The sequence below is a fragment of the Nycticebus coucang genome, chromosome 8 (assembly GCF_027406575.1).
Source record: "Nycticebus coucang isolate mNycCou1 chromosome 8, mNycCou1.pri, whole genome shotgun sequence".
Lineage (NCBI taxonomy): Eukaryota > Metazoa > Chordata > Mammalia > Primates > Lorisidae > Nycticebus > Nycticebus coucang.
In genome coordinates, this window is record NC_069787.1 from 49,504,680 (window position 1) to 49,528,922 (window position 24,243).

At 39.0% G+C, this 24,243-nt stretch overlaps 1 non-coding gene across 1 annotated transcript; it reads left to right on the forward strand.

Annotated features, from left to right (window-relative positions):
- The first annotated feature begins 22,700 nt into the window (after nucleotides 1-22,700).
- LOC128592957 (U6 spliceosomal RNA) lies at nucleotides 22,701-22,806 on the forward strand. The gene has a single exon (XR_008382160.1). It is a non-coding gene; the product is annotated as a U6 spliceosomal RNA (small nuclear RNA).
- The last annotated feature ends 1,437 nt before the right edge of the window (nucleotides 22,807-24,243 follow it).

Sequence of the window (24,243 nt, forward strand, 5' to 3'; positions counted from 1 at the left end):
GCCTATGCGTTGTAGATTTCATGGAAAGGGAGATGAACTGATATTCAAAAGGCAAAGTCTCAGAAAGTCCAGCTTCTCCGCTGATACACTGCTCTCTGTGTACTTTCCTCAAAAATGTCCCATGAAGCCTGGAAGAGGCAGTGTTAACCATGGCAATGATAAGGGAGAAGTTGCTGGAACAATGGATGCTGGAGTTGAAAAACATTTTCCCCTTGCATTTCACTGTGGCCACACCCCGGACTCACATTGCGGGGCCTGTGGTATAATCAGCACAGTGCTCACGTTTTCATGTGTAATCTTGGCCGCTGCATTAGCTTTGTTCCATTACTACATGAGCATTCTTTTCAAACCCATGACAGGCTGTTAGGTAGGGCCGTGAAAACAACAGAGTTTGCCAATGAAAACTAAATTTTTAAAGTAAAGGGTGGAGTTTAAGTAGAAACACTTTAGCTTGACCTTCTGCTAGGACTCAGATAGCTGGAGATGGGCCTATGAAATAAAGGACTCATGTTTGACATCAGCAAATGAAGGTTCCTGTTCCTTCAGGCAACCCTAAAATCTGGGCCACTTTGAAAATCACCTATTTGCCGAGACCCATTAGGTGTTAGAGTGATAGTTTTAGAGCTGAAAACAGGTGACAGCTCAGCTTCCAATGGATTCAATTTGGTGTTGTTGTTTCTTATTAAACTTAACCAGAGTAACTTATTTATTTCCAGTGAGAATGTAAAGTTTTCATGCTTTACTAATTTCAAAATCATCAGATGTCAGTTTTCTCAGTAAAAGCACCACTAGGAAGTACAATAGACAAAGTTAGTGTCTAAAAGATTTGTGGATAATAAATATTTTGGGGGGTACATGGAAAATATGGGGAAAGGGTCATTTTGTCGTCATCTAATTCTCCAAAAGAGCTTGAGAATGAATGGCCTCCCCCCTTCTGATGTCATCTCTCAAACAAAGATACCGTTCCAAACTGATAATTCTTGATACCCTTGTAGAAGCTATTTTATTTTCCTCTAAATTTTGCCTGTTAGCAAACTGAATTCTCCAGATTTGCACAGAGAGATAAAACTTCAATGAATGCATGCCAACATTCAGTCAGCTGTTCTTATTTTCAACATTCCTACTCAGATTTTTTTCTCATTCCACCCACGGCGAAAGAGGAAATATAGTCAAAAGCTGCTTTGGCAGCAATGGACAAAATGTTTCTCCCAAAGCAGAAGCAGCATGGTGTGTGTGTGTGTGTGTGTGTGTGTGTGTGTGTGTGTGTGTGTGTGTGTGTGTAAGACAGAGATCAGGGAAGAGCTGAAACTGGAGAAGGATAAACAGAAACAGAGATACAGAGAGAGACAGAGGAAGAAAGTGATGGAGAATTAGTTAGATAGCTCCTAGCAAGCAAAGCATGTATCAGTCTAGGATCTAATTAAGGGAAACCTTATAAACCGGTAATGTCCTTACTGCAAAACAGCTACTTACATAATCATGGTGATTTACCAAGCACATTCACAAACATAGTTTTGTTTCATCATTATTACGTAACTGTGGTAGAGGTACTATTGTCTCCAAATTACAGGTAAGAAAATTGAAGCTCAAAAATATTCATAACTCTCCTTACACCAGTAACAAGCAGGCCAAAGAATCACGTCTCCTGATGGTAGATTTAGTTTTCCTTCACAGGTTACTTATTCACACCAATGGAGTTCTTTAAATCAGCTGAGCAGAAAGGCCCCAAGAGATGTAATTATGTCAAGACCTCTAACCAATTTTCAGAACATCATTTTATAAAGTTATATTTCAAAGATAACTAATTTCTGTATCTAAGACGTAAAATAACACAGCTGTAACAGTTAAGATCAGAATTTGCTGAGTCAACTAGTTGTATTAATGTGGGGACCGGGAGGGCAGTAGTAAGCATCAAATGTCCTGTGACTTTATTTATTTATTTATTTGTAGAGACAGAGTCTCACTTTACCGCCCTCGGTAGAGTGCCGTGACGTCACACGGCTCACAGCAACCTCCAGCTTTTGGGCTTATGCGATTCTCTTGCCTCAGCCTCCCGAGCAGCTGGGACTACAGGTGCCCGCCACAACGCTATTTTTTGGTTGCAGTTTGGCCAAGGCCGGGTTTGAACCCGCTACTCTCCATATATGGGGCCGGTGCCCTAGGCACTGAGCCACAGGCGCCACCCTGCCCTTTGACTTTAAATAACATTCATTGACAATGGCTCCCTTTGTGGGAATGTGGGTGGAGCAAATAGTAGTTAAGGTGTGTAATGTATTTTTGCATGTAAATCTTTTTAAAATATACTTCCATAACAGGTCATGGGGTGTAATAAAATAAATATTTGTATATCTCATACAAATTGTGGTTTCATTTAGTTTTCTGGTTTATACATACAAGGGGTATCCTCCAAAGCAGGGGTCCTCAAACTGTGGCCTGTGGGCCACATGAGGCAGTGTGATTGTATTTGTTCCCATTTTGTTTTTTTACTTCAAAATAAGATATGTGCAGTGTGCATAGGAATTTGTTCATAGTTTTTTTTTTGTTTGTTTGTTTTTTTATATGATAGTCCGGCCTTCCAACGGTCTGAGGGACAGTGAATTGGCCCCCTGTTTAAAAAGTTTGAGGGTGCCTGCTCCAGAGTGTAGCCCCCTCCTTAATCACATCTGGAGTATAAACTTGGTGAGAAGGGATGGGTCAGGGTGGATGTAAAGGGAGAGCTTGACTGATCTGTTGGCTACATTGTATCCTAGACCTACGGGATCCTGAGGTTACCCTGGACAGAAGTTTGAGGAATAAACATCAGTCACCAAAATGTCTAGTCTCTAGTACTAGCCTGATTCAAGATGGGGAGAACTTATAATGGATAGGTGCTGTAACCAGGGCGTAATCTCTCCAACTTGGCTTGGCCTTCTAGATTCAGCAGGCCTGTTGCTCTCACATAGACTCTGCCTGCTGTATAAATCCATGAATAGTGCGTGTAATAATCCCTGCCCTGGGTCCACACATCTTCCCCTTTTTATTCCCACAAACTTTTCTGAGGTGGCGTATTAGTCAGGGTAATGCTAGCAGCTCTAACAAATAAAATCTGTGACTTTGAGCATCATATCATAAAGATTTATTTCTCACAGAAAAATCAGGCAGATGTTTCTATCATGGCCGGTTTTCCTCCATACAGTCGCTCAGAGATCAAGGCTTCTTTTATCAAGAGAGTCCAAAATCCTCTAAAGCAGCAATCAGCAAATTCTTGCCTGATTTTGCTGAATCTGGTGACCACCTATTTTGCAAGACCCATGAGCTAAGAATATGTTTTACACTTTTAAAACAGTTCTAAGCAATCAAAAGAGACATCTTTACAACACAGGCATGAAATTCACAATTTAGTGTCCCTAAAGAAAGCCCTATTGGAACTCACTGTGCTCATGTGTTTACATATCGTTTTTAACTGCTTTTGCTCTGCAAGGAAGATTTGAGGAATTGCCATAGAGATTGCATGGTTCACAAATCCAAAATATTTACTATTTGGCCCTTAAGAGAAAAAGTTTGCTATCCCTGACTCCAAGGGCTTCCCAAACACTGAATTCTACACACAAGGGGAGAAGGATGGAGAACACATTCCAATACAAAGCTGAGAGAGGTCTGTGGCTTGCTCGAGAGCTTCTGACTCTAAATTGCGTATGTGGGATTCAAATACAGATCTCTCTGACCTCATGACCTCAAATCTTAACCTTATCTTTTTACTATTATACTTTTTTTTTTTTTTTTTTGGCCGGGGCTAGGTTTGAACCCACCACCTCCGGCATATGGGACCGGCGCCCTACTCCTTGAGCCACAGGCGCCGCCCTACTATTATACTTTTAAATATCCCACCAATGCATTTATTCATAAATTCTTGTAATATGTGCATCTTTGGGAAATCACTAATGTCAGTGAAATATGCCCCCACCACATTATTTTAATTTCATATGCATTCAGTGCTAGCCTGGTTCTAATAATAACATTGAGAAAACAATGAGAAATATTTAGGATTAAATATAAGAACTCAGTGTGGCTCTGCACATCAATGAGTATGTGCCAGCCAGTTAATAAATCTTCACAACAATAGCGCTGCTTCCAATAATGTTCTGTATTTCAAAATGATCAATTTTTAATAGTACTTTATATCCCTTGTGTATGATGTCTCTGATCCCCTGGGATAAGCAACCAATCTCCACGTTACTACAAAGCAGAAATAAAATGTTATAGGATTTTCGATGACTCTGAGGAGTTGAATGGCTCCTGTGGGACTGCGAAGTTAATTAGAATGAGCATAGAATTGCTATACTCTATTATGACACGGTTATGTTCCCCTGCCTTCTCCAGCTTTCTTTAAAGACTTTACAATGGAGGTTAGAGTGAGAAAAATAGCACTTTTTGTCTTTTCCAGATTGTCTTTTGAGTGGGATGACTTTAGCTCTTTTCTTTCCTAGGTACACATTTATAAGAATCTTAGTCTCCTTTGCTTAGAGTTCCTTGATGATGGCCACCTGCTGTATCAAGGGGATAAAATAATTAGAAAGTGAAATACTTATAGTCACCATTGACTTTACCTTGTAGTAAAGTCACTACTCTTACCTTGTAGTATTACTCTTACTCTTTACCTTGTAGTATTTAGACCCACAGAAGAACTTGGCCAAATCAGTGGGATAAGGTGATAGAGACACGCCTTGATTTTGGCGTACAAGTTGGGGCATCTAAATAGGATCCTTAATTTAAAATACTGTATTTAAAATTAGACTTCTGCTGTCTTTCCACCATTTATATCTGTTTCCTCACACACAGGCTACATCTCTAATAAATAAAATAAATTAAAGAAAGGCTTTTATTGATTTGGGATAACTTTAATTTTTTTTTTTAAATTAAATCATAGCTGTGTACATTGATGGGGCATCATTCACTAGCTTCACAGACCGTTTGACACACTTTCATCACACTGGTTAACATAGCCTTCCTGGCATTCTCTCAGTGACTGTGCCAAGACACTTACAATGCACATAAGGGTTTCATGTTTTTCCTGACATATATGATCAGGTTCCAGAGAAAAAAGTGTCTTTATTGGCATGCACAGGGTGGAATACGCTGGCTTTGGAGAAAAGCCAAGATGGTTTTACTGGTGGTGCCACACTCTGTGCCCTTGGCCTGGGTGAACCCCAAACTGCAGGGAGCATGCCCTCTATTCTTACAAGTTTACATGTTTTATCCCTTATTACTTGCACCACAACATCACTGTTTTGTAGCCAAGAGAACAAAGTCTCTGAGAGGCCAAATAACCTTTCTAGGAAAACATGATTGCTGTGTGGCAGACCAAGGACCTGCCCATTCATCTCCCTGGCATGCTATGTTACCTCTGCAGTAACCGACACTTTCTTCAGCCCTGTTTCTCTCCATCTTACCATTCGTTCTTCCAGAGCCATAATGGAGGATAGCCTGTTTTCTGTAGGTCAAGGGTGCCAGCAATATACCTTTCAAACCTATCACATCACAGAGCTCAAGTATTATGTCAGTTGTAATAATTTTAGTTCTGCGTTTCAGAAAAATGAAACTCAGAGTTAGTTAAGCAATGAACATCATTTAGTAACCTGTATAATTAGCATAAGAATTTACTTTCAAAAAGCCTTGACTCATGATGTCTCCAAGGACCTGGTTTTTCTCTTTCTTCCTCACTTTCTCCAATGTCCATTTCATCCCAAAGTACAGTCCTTTTAACTTTTCAAGATGAAAAGCAGAAATATCCACAAATACGTGGCATCGCCTTCATACTGAATGAGAAAGGAAGCAGCCGCATCTCGACAGTCTGGGAAGCTCTCCCAAGAGGCATTTTGATTTGACAATCTTGTATCACATGCTCAAGCCCAAATAGATCAATCCTTGTCTCTGGGGAGTGAAACGTGCCAATTGTTCGGTGTGGTTGGAGGAGAGGTCAATTTCCTGACAACCACATGACTCACAAATAAAAGTCAGGGACTATTAAGAAGATAAAAAGGGGGACAGAAGTTGAGGAGATGTACCAGTCAGAATAGAGCAGATTAAGGCCTGGTAACAGATGATTTCTAAATCTCAGTGGTCTAAAACAGCAATGTTCATTCTGCGCTAATTTTCCATCAATTTTGTCAGGGAGTTCTATTTTACATCATCACTGCTCTTTCTCCAGGATTTATGTTGACAGAATTTTCCGGAACATGGGCAAACAGGCTAGGAGAGGGAAAGGAGAATGTACGGCAGCCAGTCACTCACTGCTAAGGATCCTCACGTCAAATGCCATCTCAGACCATTGGCCAGAGCAAGTCACACAGCCACATGTAACTTCAAAGGGGGTGAGGAACCCCTGTGCTCCCTGTTGCTGAGCTAGAATATTGGTGAGCAGCCTTTAATGATGTTCCAGGATATAACCAGCAAACAGCCATCACAGCTATCCTGAGTTAGAGAAAGAGAGATGTTCTGAGTTCAAACACTACCAAATGATACATCTATATGGAGACGAATATTTACAGACCTGAAGAATGGCAGCCCTTTCTGACTATGTAAGAGGGTCTCGAGTGCCCTGCACTGGTATTTCCATTGCATAATAATAGTGTATCACATAATTTAGACCAGGAAGTAAAACTAGGATAAAAAAAAAAAAAACTATGTGAAAAAACTGTGGGTCATAAAACTGCTTTATCTTCCCTGATATGGTTAGGCAATCAATTCAAGTGCTTGACTGGCATTTCATTAGAACATATAAGCATTCTACTTATCCAAGAGCTAATGGGAGAGAGATAATCATAAGAAAGCAGGAGCTAATTTTGAATTTTAGCTTGAAATCACCATTGACACTAAGATTTAAGAAGCTTATTTGGATGTTATCGGAGTGCATTATTATAGACTTTTTTTTTTTCCTATTCTAAGTATACACAAAAGAAAAAAAAAAGAAACTTTGAAAAACCCTAGTCAAAAAAACTTAAGCCCTGCAATTCTGATTTAAAAGCAATCTTGAGAAGCCACTGAGAGGATAAATAAAAATGAATGAGAAAAAGAATGGCCCAATAAAAAAGAAGAGTGCTGAGATATTGCCCAACAAAGAAATCTGGAGGCTAACCTCTGATGAGATACGTAGGGAAGAAAAAGTCCAAACCCAATCCAAGCTCCCTTTAGAAAATAGGCATTAATGGCTGCATGAGAAAAAAAAATATTTTCAATGTGTCTATTTCTTCTAGTAAAGGGAATGAAGGGAAATGAGAATCTTAATGACTTTGGGATACCTCATCATTTGAATGATGTCATACCATTTAATGGAGTGGGAAATAAAATGATCAGAAGGCCATCCCCTTAAGATGCTGTCTTTGGCATCTTAAGAAATTTGATTGTGTTCCCTAAGATTCTTCTTTAATGATATCTATCTAATTAACTGTAATAGCTTCTCTGAGTCTAGGAAAAAATATAACCTCAATCTTAAGCACTTAAATGTGTTTACTTCTTAACTTGATTCAGAAATATGTGTTACATTCCAATCATGCTTACCCACCTTTACAGGAGCTGGAGACAGAGGGGTGACCAATACAGATGGGAGTTCACTCTTTTTAAAACTTCTTCCTTATATAAGCAAGAGTGCTGGGGGTTCAGCCTGGGCTGGTGTCCTGTGAGCTAGGACCTGATGCAAAGGTGGGCTATAGCTGTTTCATGGTTGTGGAGGGTGAAACTTACAGAGATCCCAAAGTCAGCTTTCAAGATCAAATAAAATTCTGGAAAAATTAAATACTGGAAAAGTAAAAGAAAATGTAAAGATCCTTGGTACTAAGATGTATAAACATAAGCAAGAAGGCAAAGTAATAACAGTTTTGATTATGTCAATTTGATTATGTCAAACTGAGTAGGAATGAAATTACTAACTTGCATGGTCCTAACTTCAGCCTAGCAACTCATTCCAACCTCACAAGAAGGCTGTGAGGGGGACACTTTAATTATCCCTACTTAGCACATGAGAAAACAGGTGCAGAGATGCAGAAACTAAGAGATAACATACCCAAAATCACATCCATCAGTCTAGTTCCAGAGTCAGTGCTCTTAACCACATGAAGCAACTAATAGAAGCAAAATTGAGCAAAAACTGTTTGTCTCCCATTTCCCAGGGCTGGGCTCCATTAAACTTGGAGAAATTACCTAAGGAATTAGAACATAAACCAGGTTTTCATTTATGGAACATTTGTATCTACTTGGCTGCAAGTGGAATAAATCGTTTCTTTCTGGAAAGACCTTTTATTAATCTAGCAGCAGTGGAGAGTAACAAAGGCCGTTTCCACATTAGACCAGTTTCAGCAACAATGAGGATGCAAGTTTTCCCACCGAGAGGCCACAAATCATATTTATCTTGGTAAGCATGGAATTGAAAATGAATAAACAACCTTAGGATAAATGAATACATAAATGAATGAATTATAAATGACTTTATGGTTTAACTAATTTTTATAGATTTTGTACTGTTACAAAATTATTTATGTTCTTTGTTGAACCGTTAGGAATTTTTCAGTGAGGCAAAATAAAAAAAAACAATTTTATAATTTGTAGAACAATTCAGAATATCTTAGGATGCATACAGAGATATACCATGCTGCTTGCTCTCTGTCCTGCATAGGGGTGAGGAAAACAGTGTAATCCTACAGGGCTGATTCATGGAGAGGATTCATAAGATAAATCCAGTGCTTCTAACTGAAAACCTATTCTTGTGCACCCCCAAATAATTTTACAACTTTTGCACTATTTCTAATGCTCAAAGCCTGGAACTGAAACTAGGTAGAACAACAACAACACAAAACAACACAGACATGAAGAAAAACTATTAGGCTTTTGCCCTAGTCAAGGGCATGGGTTTAGTCAAATGCACCAGGTTAAGGAAGATTGCAAAGTTCCCATAGCCTCAGGCTGTTCTTCCAGATGAAAAAGCAGGGTGCCCTGTTAAATGTGAATTTTAGATAAGCAATGAATACTTTTTGAGGATAAGCATGCCCAAGAATCCTGTGTGCTTTTATTTGCCACGTATGGCTTTGCTGCCACCAAGGCAAAGAAGCCTGGCTGCCCTGGGAGAACACCACATTGCCAAATGCGTGCTTGCCTGGAGTACTCTAGGTGACCTTGCCCTCCCTGAACCCCACTGTCCTCATTTGCAAAGTGAGAAGAGTTGAACTAGTTGAGTGATACGAGCCTTTCTTCTCTAAATGGCCCTTTCTTTTCTTCATTTCTAGGTTCTGGTAGTGTAAACGTGGGACTGAGCAGTCGGGGGATCTGTGAAGGGGAGAGTATGAAGTCATTATTTATAGATGCCCTGTGGGGAGAGAAATTAATTAGGAATCTTTCACTTATCATGCTCTCCAAGAAGGAGAGAAAAAGAACAACAAAATCGGTAAGTGAGACAGAGGATGCGGGCAGGACGCAGCTGTCTTCTGCGGAGTTTCCACCAGAGAAGAGACTAACCCCCGAGGGGAACTCACCTCCGAAAGTCTCCTGTTGGCAAAGACATGGCTGTTCTCCTTGGAGGTTACCATTTGTTCCACCCACCAGGCTCCAAAGTTAAGAACCGGCGTCCTTTATGGGGGGAAAAAATGATTTTAATGCATTTATAAGGAGGTCGCCTATGCAGAGCTATAAGAAAAATGCTGATGAAGATATATTTGCATTTATTTAGTAGATGGAGAGCTGAATGTAACTGTTTTAGCTCAAATTTTATGAGGGTTTGTGTGTGTGTGTGTGTGTGTGTGTGTAGAGACAGAGTCTCACTGTACCGCCTTCGGGTAGAGTGCCGTGGTGTCACACGGCTCACAGCAACCTCCAGCTCCTGGGCTTAAGCGATTCTCTTGCCTCAGCCTCCCGAGCAGGTGGGACTACAGGCGCCCGCCACAATGCCCGGCTATTTTTTTGTTGCAGTTCGGCTGGGGCTGTATCCGAACCCGCCACCCTCGGCATATGGGGCCCGCACCCTACTCACTGAGCCACAGGTGCCGCCCTATGAGTTTTTTTTTAGAAAATTATTTTTTAAAAAATGTCTGTGGGGTAGCAGACTGTAGCAGGATACATCTCTGCCACTGCCGTTGGTCTAACTTGGGAAGACTGATTCACAGATTCTGCACTGCTTTCCTTGAAGTTCTATTAATATGAGAAAGGTCATCCCAGTGTCTTCAGCACTGCAATGTTAATAACTGCCCAGTGGTTCCCCATTCTGGCCTGAGATAAATGAGAAATGCAATTAATTATGTGTAATATACAAGTGAACAGATTCCCAGCAACTCTTCCTTTTCTGGACATTAATAATACAATTCTTCATTTTCTATACACTCTCAGCACCATTTCTTTTCAGAAGATAAAAATACAAAGCAACTTTGCATGTGCCAAGGAACTCTTGGGAAATCTTTTCCTAACAAGACCATGAACACCAAGATACAGGGCTAATTTGGGAAACTCAGTATGTGCCATCAAAGAGACCTTTTAATTTTTTAATTTATTGGGAAGTACCTTACAACCAAACACGGATGTCCCCGGAGTTAAATGGAGTCTTCTTCCAGAGACTAAGTTTTTTTTTTTTTTTTTGTAGAGACAGAGTCTCACTTTATGGCCCTTGGTAGAGTGCCGTGGCCTCACACAGCTCACAGCGACCTCCAACTCCTGGGCTTAAGCCATTCTCTTGCCTCAGCCTCCCGAGTAGCTGGGACTACAGGCGCCTGCCACAACGCCCGGCTATTTTTTGGTTGCAGTTTAGCCGGGGCCGGGTTTGAACCCACCACCCTCGATATATGGGGCCGGCGCCCTACTGACTGAGCCACAGGCGCCGCCCGAGACTAAGCTTTTTAATGAAAGGTAGCTCAGGTGAATCATGAATAGGAGTTTCTGCAACAAAAGGCCCCATATCTGCTTAACCATAATGAAATACAAGTTAAATGCAAGAGACAGGTAGGGTTCACTTTCTTTTGGCACGTGGGGAGTGCAGAGTTAAACCATACATTCTACATTAAGCTCTACTATTGGAGGAGTACAATTTCATCTGATCTTATAAATTGCCCTATGGATGTTCAGTAAGCCTTCAACTCTGTACAGACGTCCTGATCTATAATCACAGGGTAGCTAACAGGAGAAAATCAGAAGACACAATTTTCAAACAGAGTTTCTCCATCTTGGTATGATTAACATTTGAGGTCAAACAATTCTTGGCTGAGGAGGCCTGCCCTGCATATTTCAGTGTGCTACTCAGCACCCCTGGTATTTACACTAGATGAAAATGGTACCCCCACCCCTGGTGGGGACAACCAAAAATATCTTTGTGCACTGCTAGACGTGTCCCAAGAAAACAGAAGGCAAAACCATCCCCAGGTGAGAACCACTGGTCTAAGGTGACCATCCTGTATGTTGAATTTCATCCATGAAAGAGGAGCTTAAGACTCTTGGGGAAGGAGACTCAGGTAAAATAAAGCCCCCAAATAAATATATACCATGTGTCTGGCTTTCTTTTTTCTGTGTTGTGTCTTTGTCATAGCGATAAAGAGAATTTCATATGAATTGTATGGTGTACTTAGGTATCATAAATATTTAAAGCAGAAAGTATTAAGAGATTGTAAGTGTAATTTTTCTGTCTCTAGTCAAATGCTTTATTTACATTTTGTCTTCCTGCTATTCACCCTCAACTTTGACCTGTAACACTCAGAGCCTCCTCTTCCCTACATACAATTGCTCCCATCGGCCTATATATTTTTTCAAGATCCAGACCCCGCCGACTGCTCCAAGTCTTCTTAGTCCATTCCGCGTCAGTTCTCTAAACAGATCTGTGTCATTTCTTTGTCAGTTTCTTTCTTACTGTGAGACTGTGAGCTCCTAGAGAACAGGACCAGGGTGTTTCTCCTTCAGCATGCAACACTTCTCATAGTTTTCAGCATAGTAATATTCACTATTTGCTAAAAGAGTAAAATCAATTAATCCCAAATTTCCCTGAAGAATTCTCACATGGCATGACTACTTTCTCCCAGGATGAAAGTCATCTCTGCTTCTTTCGAGCATTTTCTCCTTGCAGTCCATGTTAGGTACTGAGTTAATTCAAGGGGTGAGTGTTTCTATGTTTGTTTCCCTGAAAACCTAGAACTCTACCTACTCATTAGAAAATGAATGTGGGCTTCTTTTAACATTTACTGCCCTGATTAACTGTAGTTTTTCCAGAGAAGGATCTGTTGTTTAATAAGTCAGAGATAAAGAGTAAAAGGAAAAGTTTTCACAACTCAGGTGCTAGCCTGCCATGGTGGCTCATGCCTGTAATCCTCTCACTTTGGGAGGCTGAGGCAGGAGGATCCTGTAAGTTCAGGAGTTGAGAACAGCCTGAGCAAAAATTAGACTGTGTCTCTACTAAAAAGAGAAAATTTAGCCAGATGTCATGTCAGGTGCCCATAGTCCCAGCAACTCGGGAGGCTGAGGCAGGAGGATTGTGTGAGCCCAGGAGTTTGAGGTTGAGGCTGCTGTGAGCCAGGACACTCCAGCCTGGGTGACAGTGAGACTCTATCTCAAAATACAAAAAAAAAAAAAAAAAAAGAAAGAAAAGAAAAGAAAGAAAAAAGGAAGGAAGGAAGTGGGGAAAGAAAAGAAAGAAAGAACAAACTTGGGTGCTTTAAAGCATCTCTGTAAATAGGTGGTTTGCATATGGTGGTGGGGAAAAGAAAGTAGAGGCCTATAAAAGCAAAATAATGAAATGCTTAACTAAAAAAGAGCACATCAACCAAATAAAGGTAAATAATTTTCTTTGGAATAAAAAGGGAAATCATTGTGAAAAACTAAATAAGACACTTTACGAATTTGTTAGGATAAAATTCTATATATTTCTTGTCAAAAAGGGCTTGCTCCCCTCTTAATTTCAAATTTTGAGAACTACACAGTGACCTGAGGGGCCAGCAAGGTCCATTTTCTTTCTTGTCCATAGAGGAAACCAATCTCCATGGAAATCTACTTAGATTCTACTTTTCACAGTATTTTAACATTTACTTTCCTCTTTTCATGCCGCATTAGCAATATTTTGGTGTAAGAGAGAATGGACGATGTAGTCTTCCTATAAATTCTCTGTAGCTTTTATGAGCCGAGAAAATAATCTAAATAAAGTCCAGTGGCAAAGGAAGCATGAATCGTGACGCATGGGGATGCCAAATGAAGCCATGTTTCATCAGTTCCCAAAATTAATCCTGAATTTCATCAACTCAGGCAGACTGTGTCCAAAGAAATGTACTGGGAGACACAGAGACTAGAATAAAGAGCTGAAATAGAATGCCAAAGTTGTGTTTTCTTTGTTAAACATGTACTTTGCTTTGGTAGGAAATAAGAAAGTGAAGACCAACCTGGAGCTAAAACAGGGTTTAGCTTAAGAACTGCGAGAGAATACGATAGAACAGTAAGTACCTTCAATGTAATGGTGAGCAAACCTTTTCTGTGAAGGACTGATAACTTAGGATTTGCAGGTTTATGATGTCTGTTGCAACTATTCAACACTGCTCATGTAATGGGAAAGCAGTTATAGATAACACTTCGATAAATGAGTGTGACTATGTTTCAATAAAATTTTATTTACAAAAATAAGCTGAGGGCCAGATTTAATGTAAGGAGCACAGATTGTTGCCCACTACTTTACTGTAGCAGGTGACCAGCACTGAGAACACTGATAAGTCACAGTAGATAGGTTGTCATTCTCTTCCTACTCTCTCTGAAGATACCTGATTGCATTTGAGGCCCCAAGTCATTAATTAAAAATGGAATCTCCAGTGACACTGAACTGGCCATTAATTAAAACAAGGTAAACTTGTAAACACCCGTCAGTTAGCTATCTGATCTGCATCAATCCACACCTGTTGTGTCAGTGAGAGTGCAAGAATGTAATTTTCCAGAACACGTAACTCCACTGCTCTGCATGCTTCTAATAAGAAAAAGTTAATTATTTCATTATCTTAACATAAACCTCCTCAAATTAAATATTTCCAGGCTTATAAACTCTTTGCTTTCAAGCTTCATTAAAAGCATAAAACCAGCCATTTCACTTTTGCAAACAACAGTCTTGGTGTCCTCAGTATTCAAATAAATCCTTAACATTTTACAAAACATTATTTTTCTTACATAAAAAAGAGGGCCTTACCCAGGTTGTTCTCCTTATTGAGAAAAAGGGTGACTATCAGGACATCGTGTTGTTAGAAAGGTCCAGAGATGGTGACAGAAGCTGGAATAGTCTTTACAGTTGCCCTTTTCAATCTACCTCTGAACTCATTAGTTAGCTAATTTTTATTTGTACCTATTACACATTTGCATCTTGCAAATTAACACATTACATATGTTTATATACACACACATATATGCCTTGCATTAGAGATTATTGCTACTATTTTGATTGTTTTTCTTGGTTTCTCTTTCCTCCAAGTTAATAATCCAGCTGTTTTTATATCTCTTTCTTTCTCACTTCTGTGTATTAAGATGTGCCCAAATTTAGCCTTGCAGCACCATATGAGTAAGATGCTGCTTTATCTCATGGGATTGGATTTCAGGACACAGATGCAAAGAGATGAACTAAATAATGAAAATTGACTCTTATGTTTTCTGGCCTATTCTACACCCTTAAAGCCCAGTGTTATTCTGTTTTATTTTATTTTTATTTTTTATTTTTTTATTTTTTATTTGTTTGATTAAGAAGAGCCACATTTTTTTTTAATTTCAGATTATTATGAGGGTACGAATGATTAGTTTAGGTTGTTTGGCTTTGTTAGGTAAAGTCCAAGTTGTAGCTGAGCCTTTTATCCAGGGGGTGTGCTTGCACATTAAGTTAGAGTTTACTAATTCCTCTTCCTCCTCCTCCCCCTGTCCTCATTCTCCTCTCCTCTGCCCCACAATTTGAAACTGATTTTAAATAAGAGTCACACTTTCATGCTCACAAGTACAACTAAGTCCAAGTTACTGTTCTGCAACCATGAGAGCCCATTCCTTTCTATGTGGGGAGGTATCAATTTCTAACTCTAATTCCCTGTTTCAGATAACATGCAATCATATTCAAATGTTTTCCTTTTACCAAATTTGAAAACACCTCCCACTTAATCTCTCTTTCTTCTTTCTCTTTTTCTCACACTTTTTTTCTGCATTGCCCTTTACTCTGCACCATATTCAGGCTCAAGCCATGACCAAATCTTACTGATGCTCTTTATTCTTGTTTGAAGTTTGAAGCCTTCAATTACATAAAAGAAATAAATTGTCTTGGAATGTTGCTGGCAAAGGAAAGAACAGAGATTGCATTCTGTAACAGAGGACTGATCATAACAATTTAGCTACCATTCAAAGGTGGATGTGTTTTTGCCCACTTGATTGCTTTTCTCAGAAAAGAAAGAGTCCAGTATGAATTCCTTCTCTTTATTTCATAGAGAACCTCATGGTAATGACAAAGGGCCCCACAGTTTCCCGTGCAAATTTGTATGGAGACTCTCCCTACCCTTTCCAAATCTTCAAGTTTATTTGTGCTTCTATGAAGGCCTCAATAATTGCTCACAGTAGGAAGGAAGGAAGGAAGAATGAAAGGAATCATTTCTGTGACTCACATGAAGACAGTTCCCCTGGTACAGTTGACCAGTTGCATGTTTTCTTATGAGTTGCCTTAATGTTTAAAATGCATGAGACAACCAAGAGATGAATCCAGCTACTTACCATTATTTCATCTTTGACAAGCCAATTAAAAACATTCAGTGGGGAAAAGATTCCCTATTTAACAAATGGTGCTGGGTGAACTGGCTGGCAACCTGCAGAAGACTGAAACTGGACCCACACCTTTCACCATTAACTAAGATAGACTCTCACTGGATCAAAGATTTAAACTTAAGACATGAAACTATAAAAATACTAGAGGAGAGTGCAGAGAAAACCCTCGAAGAAATTGGTCTGGTCGAGTATTTTATGAGGAGGACTCCCCGGGCAATTGAAGCAGCTTCAAAAATACACTACTGGGACTTGATCAAACTAAAAAGCTTCTGCACAGCCAACAACACAGTAAGTAAAGCAAGCAAACAGCCCTCAGAATGGGAGAAGATATTTGCAGGTTATGTCTCCGACAAAGGTTTAATAACCAGAATCCACAGAGAACTCAAAAGCATTAGCAAGAATAGAACAAGGGATCCCATCGCAGGCTGGGCAAGGGATTTGAAGAGAAAATTCTCTGAAGAAAACAGGCGCGCGGCCTTCAGACATATGAAAAAATGCTCATCATCTTTAATCATCAGAGAAATGCAAATCAAAACTACTTTGAGATATCATCTAACTCCAGTGAGACTAGCCCATATCACAAAATCCCAAGACCAGAGATGTTGGCGTGGATGTGGAGAAAGGGGAACACTTTTGCACTGCTGGTGGGAATGCAAATTAATGCATTCCTTTTGGAAAGAGATATGGAGAACACTTAGAGATCTAAAAATAGATCTGCCATTCAATCCTGTAATCCCTCTACTGGGCATATAATGAGAAGACCAAAAATCACATCATAACAAAGATATTTGTACCAGAATGTTTATTGTAGCCCAATTCATAATTGCTAAGTCATGGAAGAAGCCCAAGTGCCCATCGATCCATGAATGGATTAATAAATTGTGGTATATGGGCAGCGCCTGTGGCTCAAGGAGTAGGGTGCCGGTCCCATATGCTGGAGGTGGCGGGTTCAAACCTAGCCCCGGCCAAAAACCACAAAAAAAATAAAAATAAAAATAAAAAAATAAATAAATAAATAAATTGTGGTATATGTACACCATGGAATATTATTCAGGCTTAAAGAAAGATGGAGACTTTACCTCTTTCATGTTTACATAGATGGAGCTGGACCATATTCTTCTTAGTAAAGTATCTCAAGAATGGAAGAAAAAGTACCCAATGTACTCACCCTTATTATGAAACTAATGTAGGACCTTCACATGAAAGCTATAACCCAGTTACAACCTAAGAATAGGGAGAAGGGGGAAAGGGAGGGGAGGGAGGGGGGAGGTGGGTAGAGGGAGGGTGATTGGTGGGATTACACCTGCGGTGCATCTTACAAGGGTATATGTGAAACTTGGTAAACGGTCTGTGAAGCTAGTGAATGATGCCCCATGATCATATCAATGTACACAGCTATGATTTAATAAAAAAAAATAAAATGCATGAGTCCATCTGGAACGGCTTTTTGATTAAATGGGAAAGGAAGGACATGCTGGTTCACTTGTCCTCATAATCTGATGAATGAGTAGGAGTTTTAAAGGAGGACACAAAGGAATATCATTTTCTTTTAAAACTTTCTCAATGCACTGGATTTTATTTCCAAATCTCTGAATTTTGTAAGCTATCCAGGCACCCAAATGTCGTATCTTACATTTTACTAGTTGCTTTAGTGGCAGAAAAGTCTCCACACCCATGAAGTCATGAGCATCAGGAAATGTTTGAGAACAACAACCGTTCACAGGCTTCAGCGTACTCAAGGTCAAAGAGTCACATCTTTTCTGAATGGGAGAAAATAGATCTCTGGAAATCAAGCCTGTTTATCTCAAAGTGCATCTTCCATTATCCTTTCTAGGTGAACTTGCTGCACTGTGCACTATTAAAAACTTAGAGGAATAAAAAGAGTTTTTTTTAAGTTAATAAAAACAAAAACTAAGAGGAACTCAGTTTTTAGTTTTCTTAAATTTAAAGGGTTTATCAGAATTCATAAGACAGTGTTAGTTCCTAGCAGGCAAAGCTCACGTCCCTGGAGACCCAAGGGGGGCTCTTTGAAGTTGCTGCCTACTCCTCTCGACAAGCTCAGACATCGCATTGGGTAGAACAAAGGAAACCACAAGAGAAAAATAATTATTCTTTTAATTTTTGAAAAGATAAGATAAATTTGCTTTATCATTATGAGTACACCCACCAAGTGCAGGTTGTAAAATTTAATATCTGGCCCCACAACTCTAAAAAAAGACCCTGTAAGGATCAGGAGGGTAATGTTGGAAGAAATTCAGAGTTGTCTGGTCACGAAAGCGACACTCACACCTTGGCCAAGCTCCTTGGTTCGAGCACGAGGGAGATTTTTACCTCCCTAAAGTGCAGAGAAGAGAAGGTGAAGCCACATTGTATTTCACCTGGGTAATGAGAGGTCAGAAAATCCAGGGACCAAAATTGATTTTTAGAAATTATTCTTCACTATGAGAGTGATAAAGACAAATCAATTCCATATTTAAGGGTATAAGACTGATCTCTGGGAACTAGAGAAAACATAAGATTATTTCTACCAACCTTTGTTACATTGCAAAGGCTGTCAATTAGTATTTAGAATCACTGGGGACGGGAAGGGGTAATGGTCTTTATCAGGCTAATCCAGCATCTACAATAAGAGTTGCAGGGAGGGGTGTGAGCACAAAGAAAGAGGATAGGGGTGTTGCACAGATTTAAAATATTTATAAGACATGGGTCCTATTTATAAAGGGTTTGTATGCAATATAGCGGAGGAAAACCATATGTCTACACTGAAAATGAATGGCCACAGGGAAAGCGATTGACAACCTGCCATGTGTCAGGCACTGCTCTGGGATAACATACTTAATGTATGTTATCCTATATGAATTATCCCATGGGTGGATAAAATATTCCTTTTTACTAATAGATAAAACGCCATTCATAGGTTATAATTGGGTTATAGCTTTCATATGAAAGCCAAAAATTAGTTTCATAGTAGGGCTGAGTACATTGGATACTTTTTTTCCATTCTTGAGATACTTTACTAATAAGAATATGTTCCAGCTCCATCCACGTAAACATGAAAGAGGTAAAGTCTCCATCTTAAAAAACAAACAAACAAAAAAAAAACGCCATTCAGAATGGTTCAGCAAACAGATACACGTTGTAGTATGTACTGAATGTCAACAGTGTATTAGAGACTTTTAAAAGACAAAAGGGATTTTTTCCTAAAGATCATTATGTATTCATATATAGTATGAATTATGCATAATGTGCCTCTAACTGTCTACTTATCAATAGATATTGTTTGGGCTTTATAACAGCCTTTTGCCATATTCTGCCTCTTGTGAAGGCTACAGCACAAGATGGTGCTTATGATACAAGTAGACTCAATAGGTTCAAATCCAGCTTCAACACTCACTAGCTATATGTCTTTGAACAAGTGACTTAACCCTCTGAACTCTTAGTTTCCTCAACTACAAATGAATGTTAATTTTATCTACCCCACAATGTTTGTGAAGGCTAAGATGAATGTGTCTAAGCCTCAGCTTTATTACCAGAATATGCAAAATCACTCAATGAAAGTTAGATATTAAATTAGTCTATTTTCTCTTCTGCTTTCCCCCCAACCTTTTTTTTATTAAGTCATTTGTACATAGATCATGAATACATTTATGCCATTATGAGATTCAATGTGTTGATTATTTATACAAATTGGAGTGCTTACATCCTACTAACTGACATAGTCTCCCCCCCAATACTTTGAACGGTATCCAGCACAGAGGACATCATCAATGACTATTGATTAGTCCTTGCTAGGAATTGGGGATTCATTATTCTCCCTTGAAAAATAAGAATTTTTTTTTTCTATAAAGCTTTACTCACCAATTCTCCTCCATGGCAGACATGTGTAAAGAGTATGGAAGTGTCACCCATTGTCTAAACTGACTGTTTGTGTGCAGGGGTGGCAGGCTCTCACTCAGAGGTGAGAAAATAAGAATCAAACACGGCGTGAAGAAGGAAGCAGGCTCCCTGCTAGATGCTGGCTTCCCCCACACTGTGTTCCCTTGCAAAGAACTGAGAGTCCATTAACTGGAGGTCACTTTCTCCCATTGTGCCTTTATATGTCTCCCCTGCCCAGAAGTTTATTTCCCAGACATTGGAGGGATGAGCAGAGCAAATAAACCAAAAAAAAAAAAAAATAGAGTTGTAACTGCCCCCACTGAGCCAGCAGGAAGACAGTGTAAACCTAGATAGCTCAACTAGGCGACGGACGAGTGTATAAACATGAAATATACTTGGGCCCAGAGCCCATAATTCTAATTGTTTATGAAGAGATAATGAACTGTCTTCATTTGTCCTATTTAAGGGAGTATATGCCATTGCAGTGAATTCTATTAAAATGTCCAAAGTCTCTGCTGGAGACAAAGATAACATGTATTAAGAAACTTCCACAGCACAGTGATTTACATACACTGTTATATTTAATACTCCCCCCAAACTCTTGGAAGTGTTATGACTCCCGTTTTCAGATGAGGAGTCTGAGGCTGAGATGCCTTCAATGAGCAGCTTAATCTCCCAGCTGGCAGACACCGCTGTTGTCGCACAGTTCAGCCCGGCTCCAGAAGCCACGTATCTTAATCTTATAAATGGATCCATGCAGGGATGTTGTGATAGTAATTACTGTTTGAAAGAGCAAACCTCCAGAGGATTTAACCCTTTTTCTTGGTATGTGGAATTTTTATTCTTGGTAATATTTGCAATGAAGGGAACTTGATCAATAATCAATCTACGTTTTGTTCCTTAGTTAATGTTTTTCTGAGTCCCTTTTAGATACCTATCTCATCCTAATTGACTCATTAAATAAAGTTATCATTAAATGGACACACAAAATGTTTGCTATGTAGATTCTTTTCATTTAAAGCCGATGCTTTACTATTGTTTTGACATGTACTAATTCATTGAATTCTTAAAATAAACTCCTGGGGTAAATTGGTTTTCTCCTGCTATTCTCTAGTGGAAAGTTTAAGGATACACAAGTTTTTTGTAGTGTGCCATTCTACCTCTAGGCCCAGTGCCTTTTTCCTTAAACCATGCCAACCTACTACTCATGACATTGCACTTGGAACCTGCCCAGCAGGTACCATGTCCTCCATCAGAGACTCCCTGTCAGCACACGTGTGTCAGCAAAGTTGCTGGGTTGGTGGTTCAGTGTAACTAAATATTCATTGTAACTGTGCAATTAACAGCCACACACAATAATTAAACCCAAATTAATTTCCTCTGTTAATACATGCCACAGAATTAAATAAAACCTCAACAGAAAACAGGGCAGACTATAACCATTAATTCTCCTAGTGAGTAACAATGATTACTTTGCCAACAGTTATTTCATTTGCATATATATTGTTACCTCCCAAATTTTCACATACTAGTGACGATTCTCACTGCTTTGCCAGGTCGGGAATTAGGAAGTATGAGTTCTGATACTCTGTCAGCAGAAATTTCTATGGATCCAGTCCAGGAGAAAACATTTGGAGCAGCTGGATTCGTTCTCTGGTGCCATAATTCATAATAGGATCAATAACTACACATGTGTGTGTGGAATTAACAAATACCCCATGAACGGCTGAAGACTAATTACATGATATGTAGAAGATGCCTACAAGTTGCATATGGAAGTCTTTAAAAATAAATATGTCTAACTTTCTATGTAATTATTTGGGGGATCAATCACAGTTTTCTCTGATGGGAAAATTATGCTTATAAAATTCATTGCTTTATTTTTTTCTGTTGATTCTTATCAAAGACATTTCATGTGCCCAGAGTTGTGGGCAGGGAATACAACAGCACAAAAATAGGCAGCTTCTTTCTTCAGAAACCTTGCTTGCCACAGGAGACAGATGCGTCTACAACTGGTAATTAACTAGTTAATACCAAAACAATTAACTAGTAATTAACTAGTCAATACCAAAAGAATATTAGTTTGGGAAACTAATATGAATCTGGCACTCATTAGATAGGGAAATTTTGGACAAAGCTCTTTCAACATCTCTAAACCTCAGTTTCCTAATTTGTAAAAACCAATGTGAACATCAGATGAAAGAATTTGATAATCACATCAGCTTCACTCACTGCATCTCTGTATACACCAAGAGCTGTGCTAACCGCTTTGTGTGCATTTTCTTTTTTTTCCTCTCAGCAATCCTATATGTGAAAATTAATAGTACAATATTCCCATTTTAGAGGGTTAGAGAGGTTATAGCTAATACATACTAAAGGCATGTTCCCATTTGGTTAAGCAGACTTTAGAAATATTCTTCTTAATTATGATTTTTATCAATTATAGCATTCAGATTAGGCGTGAGTATATTTTCCCTCTATGTAGTCAGCCCACAGGACATTCATTGAAAAATTGAAATGAGTAACCAACCTTTTTCCTTTCCAAATTCCAGCTGACTTTTTTATGTTTTAACTGATAGCTCAGCCATAACAAAAAAGGAAAAAAAAAAAAAAGAAACTTTTAATGACAAAAATATTGTCTCTAGTGAGTGAGGTTCTGCAGTTTTCATTGAAGCATATGTTATTTCTGGGAGAAACATATGCAAACTCCAGCACAGAGCTGTTTATTGGCAACTGATTAATATTTCCTTGGCTGTGAGTGTAATGAGGAGTTGAGGGTTCGTATAATAGAAATGAAAAGATTGTCATCCACTCACTATTCAATTACCAAGTTTTCTTAAGGCAATAGGAAAAAAATACGTGACTTTGGACTAGGCATAACAGCCTATAAGTAAATAAAGGGATTATCTATCTTTATAGTGTCCTGACAAATAATGTTTTTCAAGAAATGATTAAAGAATGAATTGAGTAGATTGAACAATTGGATACAGAAAAAAATACTATAAACAAATCCTGGAGCTCTTTGATTACTTCAAAGTCTATTGCTAGGATCAAGATCCTTTAGGATGCCATGCTGGGTTTGACAGCACACAGACTAAAATGGGGGTGATACAGAGAAGACTAGCGTGGCCCCTGAGTCAGGGTGACATGCAAATTAGTGATGTGCTCCTTATTTTTAAGGGAACACTCCTGCACTGTTGGTGGGACTGCAAATTAGTACAGCCTTTGTGGAAAGAAGTATGGAGAGTTCTCTAATAAAGGTAGACCTTCTGTTTGAGTCTGCAATCCCATTACTAGATATCTACCCAGAAGAAAAAAAGTCATTCTACTAGAAGGACATTTCTGCTCAAATGTTTACAGCAGCCCAGTTGCAAAGATGCTCAAAATGCTCTTCAACGCATGACTGGATTAATAAACAAATTAATGGCATACGTCTACTCTGGAGTACTATTCAGTGGCATATGTCTACTCTGAAGTACTATTCAGTCATAAAAAAATGTGGAGATTTTATGTCTTTTGGAACAACCAGGATGGTTTTGGAGAAAACTCTTAGTAAAGTATCACAGGAGTGAAAATACAAGCATCCCATGTACTCAGTAAATGGAAACTGGAAGAGTAACAACCACTCACATGAGAGAAAAAGTCAATTAACTCAAGAAGCAGGGAGGGAGCGAGAGGGTTCAACAAGTTCCCAGCCAAAGAAAACAATGCAGGGGTGTAAGGCACACTTCCTGAGTGAAGGAAAGTGCTACAGCTCAACTTGGACTTCACCTTACACATGTAAGCAATGTAACTTAATCATGTGTACCCTCATATTATCTGAAAAAAAAATTTTGTAAAATGTTTATATTCAATGTTCCTATACACTCTTGCACACAAATAGAAAATGTGGCTACAACAGAATCTCTTTTATACAGATTATTTGTACATGCACTTGACCCCAGTTCTTATCTTTCCAAATGAGAAGGAATTAACCTTCTGGTCTTGGTCGATCCTTGTTCTCCCTTTGAGTGTTTATGTGGCTACTTTTCCATATCCCATGAGCCAGACTTTTTCCCAGTGGCTCCTGTTCTGTGTGGTCATCCTCAGGGCATCAGAGAGGTTACTTTTCTGGAGTCAAGTGTAATGTAGGCAGGATGTGCTTCTTGACAGAACCAGATAGCAGTGGGCATGGATCTAAACTGCTTTGAACACAGAGAAGTTCATTATTTAAATTCCATTTTTGGTTTGTTTTTGTTTTATTTTCCTGGGAATGCAGGTACAAAAGGCATTCTCTGGGATTCTCTTTTTCCTGCAAATTGTACAAAGGGAGCACATGGCCCCTAACAGATGCAGAAAACCTTCTCAGGACCTAAAGAGAGCTAGTTTTAAAGTGTATCCAGGATGAAGAAAAGCAGAGGGGAAAGAAAAAATTAAAAAAAAAAACAAACCATATAAGCCACAACCTCATTGTAATGCTATATTAAATCGAAATAGGCTAGAGACACCATTAGGTATTTTGATTATGACGATAATTATTATTATATAAGCCAATGATTTTCCTTTATCATTAAGGCGGTGTTAGTTGGCTTTTCTGTTACATGCATGATCATGGACCTTCTTGCAGATATCACC